Source organism: Rattus norvegicus, chromosome 16, assembly GCF_036323735.1.
Source record: "Rattus norvegicus strain BN/NHsdMcwi chromosome 16, GRCr8, whole genome shotgun sequence".
Classification (NCBI taxonomy): Eukaryota; Metazoa; Chordata; class Mammalia; order Rodentia; family Muridae; genus Rattus; species Rattus norvegicus.
Window position 1 is genome coordinate 65608206 of NC_086034.1, and position 9233 is coordinate 65617438.

Below are 9233 nucleotides of genomic sequence, written 5' to 3' on the forward strand. Positions count from 1 at the left end.
GGTCTGTGTGCTATTCTCCTCCCCTCTAAAAATAAAATGGAAAAACAAAAAAACTTAAAGCACAGTTTGGCAAGGAAAATTGTATCATCATCTTCATAGAGTGAAGGTTACTGTATTAAATACCCCCTGATGGAAAACTTTACAGAAATACTTGTCTTGTAGTTTCAGAGGTTTTAGCCCATGGTCTTTAGTCAGCTCACTTCATTCTGTTTCTGTGACCTACTTTCATTTCTGCTGCTGTGATAAAAAATACCCCCACAAAAGTAACTTAGAGGAAACAGTTTGGTTCATAGTTCCAGGTTATAGTCCTATCATTGGAGGAGAGTCAACATGGCAGGACCCTGCAACATCATACTACATCCATGATTGAAAGCAGTGAACACTTGCAGCCTGCTTGCTGGCCTGCTTACTTGCACTCAGCCTGATTTCTCTACTTTTAGTTTAGGAGACCCTTCTTAGGGAGTGGTGCCGCCTACAGTGGGCTGACTCTTAAGTCATGATATTTGAAGGAAAATACTAAACAAAATAAGTTATACTTTAAGAAAAATGTTGTGTATGTAATCTAAACTTAAGTGGTGTATGTGCACACACACACACATGCACACGCCGATCATTTTGAAAATCAGAGAAAGATTCTAAGGTACAGGGGATGGGGAAAAAGAGGGTAATCAAAATACCAGAAGGAAGGACTATTTGAGGGAAGCCATTTAGTATTTTGAGGTAAGAAGAATGTGGAATAAATTGGGAAGAGAATGAAAAACATGATGTGAGAGTATGCAAATGTCATAATGAAAACTTCTACCTTGTAAGGGTCCAGCACAGAGAGTGGGAGGGGGACACGAGCTATACTCCTAACCAAGCAGCTATCTGCAATTGGTATCTGCTGGCAAAAGAAAAATAGCATTCTCCGGGGGGGGGGGGGTGTCTCACTGAGTACATTAGCCACGCTTCAGGCACGCCAGCAGTAGATGGCCAACATAAAATGAACTCCATGGTGTTTTTATAGACTTTGGGCCTCATAGAGTTTTGTTTGAGCATTTTATGTCTTGTTGATATTTTGCTTGTATATTTTGATTTCCAGTTTTATGGGTATTTTGAGTGTGTGTGTAAATATGAGTCTCTTGTTGTTTGTTGTTAACTGTGTTTTAGACAGAGAAACAAGCGACATGGAGTTGGGTGGGTAGGGAAGTGGGAACATTTTGCAAAGAGTTGTGTGATCAGAATATATGGTATGAAATTTTTTTTGGTCAGTGAAAAAAAGACAGACAGACTGAATGTCCTAAGGGTCAGTGGATTAAACCATCACTGATGTCATGAATTCCTTAAAAATGATGGCAGCATCATTTTGGTTGTTGACTTTGTTGATGAAAATAATCACATATTCTACTAGTTTTATATTGCTTTCCTTTTTTACATATAACAAAAATACACATAAAATTAATTTTAAAAAGGAAAGAAAAACCTCCTGTGCACTACTGTGAAGAGCTACATAATCCCACAAGAGGAGGAGGAGGAGGAAAAAGAGGAGGAAAAGGAAGACGAGGAGGAAGAAAGGAGGAGGAGAAAATTAACTGACCCTTTTGTACTTCTGGAGTAGTAGTTTTTCTATTCTTGTGCAAAATAATCTTGATAACCTCAGACTAGGATAATGCTGAATCAGTATTTGAATTTCATATTATGAAATTCTTCAGTGGTTGGATTTTTGTGTGTATTCCAACACACACACACAACACACACAACCACATATACACACAGAGACTCACACACATAGACACACACATACACACAGACTCACACACATAGACACACACACATACACACAGACTCACACACATAGACACACACAGACACACACACACATACACACAGACTCACACACATAGACACACACACATACACACAGACTCACACACATAGACACACACAGACACACACACACATACACACAGACTCACACACATAGACACACACAGACACACACACACATACACACAGACACAAAGACACCCATCCCAGACTTCGGGGAGATCCATGTCATTGATGCTAGTGTCTGTGTCTATTAAGACTCAAGAATTGGATTTCGACTTTACAGAGAACTTACTGTAGGGAGACTTTTGCAGGGAGAAACCAGAATGAGATAGAGATAATTATTGATTTGTGGGAAATAGAAAGTGAATGCTTCTGGGTCTAAGGCTACCCTTGGCTTACCAATAATTGATTTTGTTTTTGAGAATATCAAGGGAATTTAAGGCCGTATGCAGTTATGGATTTTTTTTTTTGTTTGTGGTTCCCCCTTCCCCCTGTTCTACTTAGTGTGCCTTCTCTGCATCCACAGATTACCTCAAAGCTTTAGAAGGCTCTGAGCTTCAGGTAAATTACCATCGTCCCCACACTCATGGGGAAGGGGGTGCTGCTCGCTCTGGACTGGGTTCCTTGAGTTGCAGTTGTTTACAGAGCAGCAGGAATCTAAATCTAACTCCACACTTTGGGCCGTCTAATTGCATTTACTTCTCCGCCCTCATGTGGAAATCTTCCTTTGACCCTTACTGACAAAGTCCCGTGGCCATCCACAGTTCCTAGGTGCTTCTTCTTTTTTTCCACAGTCCACAGAGGCTTTTTATTTATGCTTTACATTTAAAAAAAGAATCCCAGGATTTTCCCTCCTGTATGTTTTCATCTTGCCTCTTCATGGTCTATGATGCCAGCCGAGGTTGTCAGCACAATGAAACCAAACTGCCGTGATGGGAGCAGATTGTTCTGCCACTTCTCTAGGTCTTTGAGTTGAACATCAAATCTAGGGCTTATAACTCCACACTTGTTCAGCCTTCCTGTGAGGTTCACAACAATCTTCCCCGCTCTGTGATCATCAATGATCTCGAATTCACCAATGTATTCCTGCTTCGTCATCACAGTTAGGAACTGAACGATGACTTTGGAACACGGCCTGAGGACCTGGCGTTTGCCTCTCTTCTCAGCGTTGTTGCTGCCCTTGAGAGCATCTGCCAGAACATTCATTCACGCCATGGTGACGGCGAGAGAGGATGGCAGAGAGAGTCTTAGGTGCTTCTTCCTTGCTGTCCCCACCACAGAGAATGAAGCCCAAAGCCTCAGACAGAATGAGAGCTGCGCTCATATCGTTTAGCTGTATGATTATTTCTAGTCTCCACATCTACTGCTTTGAAGGAGGAAGTTCATTTATGGAGAGAGCAGTCATTAAGCATCATCCTCCTTAGATACAATCCATCTCCAGGCTGCTCGTCCCCAGTTGTGATAATTGTAATTCCAGGCTAACCTTAAATTACGAGTCATTGAAGAGGGCCCTCCCTCCCTCCCTCTTTCCTTTCCTCCCTCTCTCCTTCCGTCCCTCTTTCTGTTTCTTTCAGTTTTGTAACATTAGGGATTGTAACCAGAGCCTTGTACATGCTAGGCCAGTGTCTCAGAAATATTGCTGGGCTAAGACATCATGATCAAAAGCAACCTACAGAGGAGAGGGTTTATTTGGCTTCAGATTACAGTGTATCATCAGAGGAGCATGGTAGGAACTCAAGGTAGAAATTCACAGGCAAGGGCCGAATCAGAGACTGTGGAGGAATGCTTATTATTGGTTTGCTGTTCATGGCTGCCTCAGCCTGCTTTTCTATATCACCTCCTTGAGAGTGTCACTGCCCAATCTCCTTTATGAACCGGAGCCCATTATCTGCGGTTGTTTAGAGCCTGCTGTCAGACGTTAGACGTAAAGCAGGAACTTCAGTGTGGAGACAGGTGTTTTCCGGATGTTGCTGTGGCTCTGTTCTTTTCATTCTTCAAACGTTGGTGCTTGCTGTTTTATAACCCAGTCCAAAGGTTAGGCCTCGTTTCTCCAACTCTCTACTTTGGGACTTGTCTCCTTATAGAATGAGTTTTCTAGATTGAAAACAGGAAGTACCAGAGGAGAACACAGGAAGTAACCAGAAGAAGAACAGGAAATACCTAAGTAAAGAATGTTGAAGAAGGGACCAGATAGAAACCAGAGAACATCTTTGGCCCAGAGAGATAGCTCAGCAGTTAGGAGCAAACACTGCTCTTCCAGAGGTCTTGAGTTCAATTCCCAGCACCCACATGGTAGCTCAACCATCTGTAATGGGATCTGATGCCCTCTTCTAGTGTGTCTGAAAACAGCTACAGTGTACTCATATACATAAATAGAGTAAATACTTTTTAAAAAAAAGATATCAAGTTTCTGCCTTGAGTATATCTTGCATGTCTATGAACTTGCTGGAAAAGATGATTTTGACCACTGCACCAGTTTTGGAGAATTACCCAGAGTCTGGGGGATGTGAACAATGGTTCAAGCCTATGATCCTGTCAGTGGAATTTCTAAGCAATCAGCTAACTGGCTCACCAGGAAGTAGGTTTTGTAACTACCAAATGCAGTCTACATAAGAATAAACTCACCCCTTACTAGTAAGATTCTGGTTTTTCTTTAAGAATAATTGTCCCCAGTATTGTGTTGAAGTTTACTGGCCTTTCTTACTGTTTGTCAGTGCTGGGTCATTCGGCTGGACCTCACTGAGTCTTAGTGTCTTCTTTGTTTATCAAACAATTGAACAAATGTGGTTGCATTCTTTTATTGTACAGTCTCTTGAAGGCAAAATGATACTGTAAATTTGTCTCAAATTTGTCCCTTTATATGACAACACCAACCCTCTCCTACCTCTCTGTAATAAAATAATAATAATAATAATAATAATAACAACAATAATAATAATAATGGCACTATTAGCTTGTTGTATTGGATGAGCACTCCTGGAAAATCAGGAACTCTCCCAATGACTTCTTTGCCCCTTACAATAATCTCAGCTTTTATAATCCACTTTACTTCTTCTACATGAAGGCCTAAGTCATGTGTTGCCCTCCTTGACACACATGTGTTTGAATGGAGAGTCCATTGTCACTCGAAAGAATTTAAAAGCCACGTGAACATGCCTACAGGTTCCTTCAGGAATGTCTGCATTCATGTGTCAGGCTTTATCTGCATGCCCCCGAGGCAAGAGGTCCACTCCTGACTGTTCCAGTGCTTTCCAAAGTGCTTAGGCTCTTACCTCTCTAGAACTGTGTTTGTAGGCTATACCCAGCTTTGAGGCTTTATCCATCCTTTATCCTGATTTCCTCTGAGAGTCCTAGGTTCTTCCCCACAAGCAAAATGGCTCCAACCCTTCCCCTTGGCAAACGTACTTCCTGGCCAGGTTCAGAGGTGGACTTAGTGTTCCACCTCTAGGAGAATAAAGGCATCATCCCTAGGAGAAAGGCATTTTTTTCTACTTGTGAGGAATTTTGATGAATTAAGTTACTTCTGTCTCTGTAATTCTGACTCACAGCACGTTTTCAGTATTGCTTGCGAGATGTGGTGTCCTTGGAACTTCATAATCCTCAGAGCGCTCTTTATTTACTTCTTCTGTTTGGGACAGATATTGCGTTTCAGGTGTCTCTGTATTTTCCACGGAGCCTGCTCTCCTTCTGATGTGTACTTCATTTTATTCCGAGCGCTCCTCCTGGCCCCAGAATGACTGCCGGGGGACACCACACATTGCACAATAGAACAAGTTATATAAACTCTGTATTGAATTTCATTTCAAGGCCCTGCTAGAGTGGAGGAGTTGCTGCACTGGAGACACTCATGACTGTGGAAATCCAGGGTCCTGGAACATTGGTGGAGCTGCTCTTTCCCTCTGTAAGATATTTAGTGGTAGCCGGAACTGCCTAAGTGATGCTGGTTTTTTTGTTTGTGACAATAGCCATTGTACTGTAATCGAACTTTAAAGTGAACAAAATCGTGCCTTACTTAGACTAGGACAGGTTTATTCCCATCTGTGACCGATAAGATAATGACATTAAAAAGAGAAGGGTCAGTAAAGGGCTTGAGAGATGGCTGAGCAGTGAAGAGAACGTGTTGCAGGGGACCTGAGTTTCATTCCTAGCACCTTCCTGGTGGGTAACAACTTGAGTTCAAGTCTGATGCCCTCTTCTGGCCTCTGCAGGTACTGCATGTGCATGGCGCATGCGCCCACACCAACACACGCAAATATTCACACCCATAAAATAAAAAATAAAATATTTTCTTCTAAAGGAAGAGCACACTTCTAAAAAAATGAAAACGACGCAGAGTGGGAGAGGTGGGTTGTCTATAGGAGGAGGTGGAGAAGCAGTAAGGGGAGAATATGACCCGTATGAATTGTCTAACAGTCATAAGATATATTATCAGAAATGGCATAAGAAAAATTGATATGTATATCGACTATGTCGGAAGTAGAGTTTCCCAACTCTGCCTTAGCATTCGGAGAGACTGATTTTTGTGAGCCAGTGTGGGGCCAGGAGAATGTGAACGTTTTGTTCAAAGCCCATGAAAAGAGTGCAAAAGTACAATTTCGAAAGTAGCGCGTGCAGTGAGGAACACGCTTGGCTTTTAAGGGGATCATTCAATGTGCAGATAGGAGGATTGGCTAATGAAGGTATTTTAACAAATCTAGCGACGAAACTGTTTACTCCCCCCACCCAGAGAGCGGTGTTTTGGTTCGTTCGGGCGTGGGGTAGCTTGACATGTCCTCCACAGGCTCACGGTTTGAACGCTTGCTTGGCCCTTTCCACATTTTATGGTTTTTGCAGGCCATGGAGCCTTTGGCATGTGGGCCTTCACTGACGGAAACAGGTCACGAGGGCAGGCCTTGAGAGACGGGACCTATTCCTTGTTCCAGCTTGTGTTCTATGCTTCCTGTTTGCCACCATGTGAGTAGCCACGCTGCCACCTTCACAGACAGTCTCCCTGCTGAGAGGACACCTCTCCGAAACTGTGAAGCAAACGAAACCTTTCCCCCTTAAATTGTTTCCACCAGGAAATCTGTCACAACCGAGCGAAACGTAATTGGCAGAGACAGTGGTACCAGAGATACGGGATGGCGACTGTTGTAAACCTGACGTGGTTTTGGGCCTTCAGAACTGGTTGTCAAGACGAGCTCTTGCAGAGTTTGGAGCTGGGACCCAAATGCTCTAGAATGCTGTAAGGAGAGAATGATGGGACATTCCAGACATGCGGACAGTGAAGACTGCTTATGAAGTTCTAGGTAGGAGCAAAAAGTCCATTTGGCAATGAAGCCAGAGACCATTTGCATTGCTCCCCGCTAGGTATTTGGTCACAGCAAAAAAGAAAAGAAACGAATGCAGATACCAAAAGTGAGCACATTGAGCAGGCTACTACAAAACGTGCTTCTTAGAAAACACCAACCAGGAGGATGTGGGAGGAGTTAATTACGGAGGAGACAGGTTTTCAGTTGGCTTCATTACTGATGACTTTAAAATAGCTTATAAAAATAAAGAGCAAGACAACCAAGACTTTTTTTTTAACATTTCTTTAAAAAATTTTTTTTATTGGATATTTTTTATTTACATTTCAAATGTTATTCCCTTTCCCGGTTTCCTGGCCATAAGCACCCATCCCATCCCCCTCTCCCTTCTTCAATAAGGGTGTTCCCCTCCCCAATCACCCACTCTTCCTTGTCCCCCCCAACATCCCCTACCCTGGACCAGGGGCTTCTCTTCTCAATGGTGCCCAACAAGGCCATCCTTTGCTACATATGCAGCTGGAGCCATGGGTCAGTCCATGTATAGTCTTTGGGTGGTGATAACCAAGACTTTATGAAGACATTAGAAGCGGGTATATGTAGAGAGTGATTATGAAACCTGGCAAGGGGAATCTCGGATAAAACTATATCCTAAATTGCACATGGCTGGAGTAGAGATTAATTGATCCTTGCAGAAAATGCAGTATGTTGCCATGGTAATAATGTTTGTAATGACATCACCCGCACATGAGTCCCATTATTTCGGACAGTACTAAAAGGTAGACTGAACTTCCCAGCCTCAGTTCTAGGCAGGTCAGGGGGCACCAGTTAGTGGACTATCCTAGAAGTGAAATGACACGGTCAACTTGAGGTTTGATCACGTGGACATCTCTTGCCTTGTGTGGCCCTTCCCTCCCCTTCTGCACAGATATTGGCAGCCATTTTCTTCCAGCAGTATGATTCCCCTCAATGCCTGCAGACTTTGGACTTTTCACAAGAGAAATTAACCCATTTGTTACAGGCATATTGGAATGTATCTTTGCAGCACGGCCTAGCCTTTCCTGATTAATATGAACTCTACTGTGAGCAGATGTGTACAACTTTTAGAACAAGGAGGGAAATTAGCATTTTGAATTGGTAGCACTAGCTTAGTCAATGACATTATATTTATCGTCTGTGGAAATGCATTCTCCCTTCACCTCGGACCAATTCCCTTCAGATCTGGAATTCATGACAAATTTCTACTCTCTTCCTGTGGTTTTGGCCAATCCTATGTAATATTTATAATTCACTTTAAATGTAAAAGAGCTTTCAACACCCTCTGCTTACACATCAATCTTTCCTTTAATTTTCGTCTGTTTCTTTGACAGCCCCTCAAGGTCCAATGAAACCTGCTCCTTTAACTTCCGCCGTGATCTTTCCTTTTTTCTTTGAGAAATATCGAACACTGTCTCTTGTATGGTTCTTATCCTGGGTTCATAGGTCATCAGAACCAAAAAGTGAATGAGAAAAAGAGAAGCTGTGACTGGTAAACTTCACAGGGGGCTGGCTAGAGCCGTGGGGCTGTGCTGGGTCATTGGCTGGAGGGGATGGACAGGCCGGCTCTGAGAGCATCTGGTAGCATTCTCTGCACTAAAGTGAGGTATTCTCTGTTTTAGGAAAACTCAGAATCAGGCGGTTTATAATAAATCAATGCTGGATTTCTCGATAGGACATTTTAAAGGACATTGCATAGGTGTTTATTAAAGAGCTTCCAAATCAAGCTATTTAAAACAATTGGGTGTAAGCTATTCTGTTGGGGCTAAAAGTCATACACCCGTGACAACAAGCTCCCTGACTGTGAGTAAAGATGACTGTTTTATCATCCACCCATTGAATCACTACTAGAAACCAAGCTTTGGGTCAGTATTGAGTAGCAGAATTGTGACATTACTTTCTCATAACACCAGAATGGAAGCTATTTAAAGGTTTCAATTTCGGGAAGGCACATACACTTTATCAGATTGCCGAGGTGGGAATAGCCAAGTAGCAGATTTAGAAGACTTTGAGTTTTTCTCCCCATGGGTTAAACCTAAAATTTAATTTTATTGTTTCACCTTTATTAAAAAAAAATATCTCGAAGCTTCTCCAACTCCAAAA

At 42.5% G+C, this 9233-nt stretch overlaps 1 pseudogene; it reads right to left on the reverse strand.

Moving 5' to 3' along the window:
- Window positions 1–2577: 2577 nt before the first annotated feature.
- On the reverse strand, window positions 2578–3024 carry Rps15al5 (ribosomal protein S15A-like 5; annotated as a pseudogene).
- Window positions 3025–9233: the final 6209 nt, after the last annotated feature.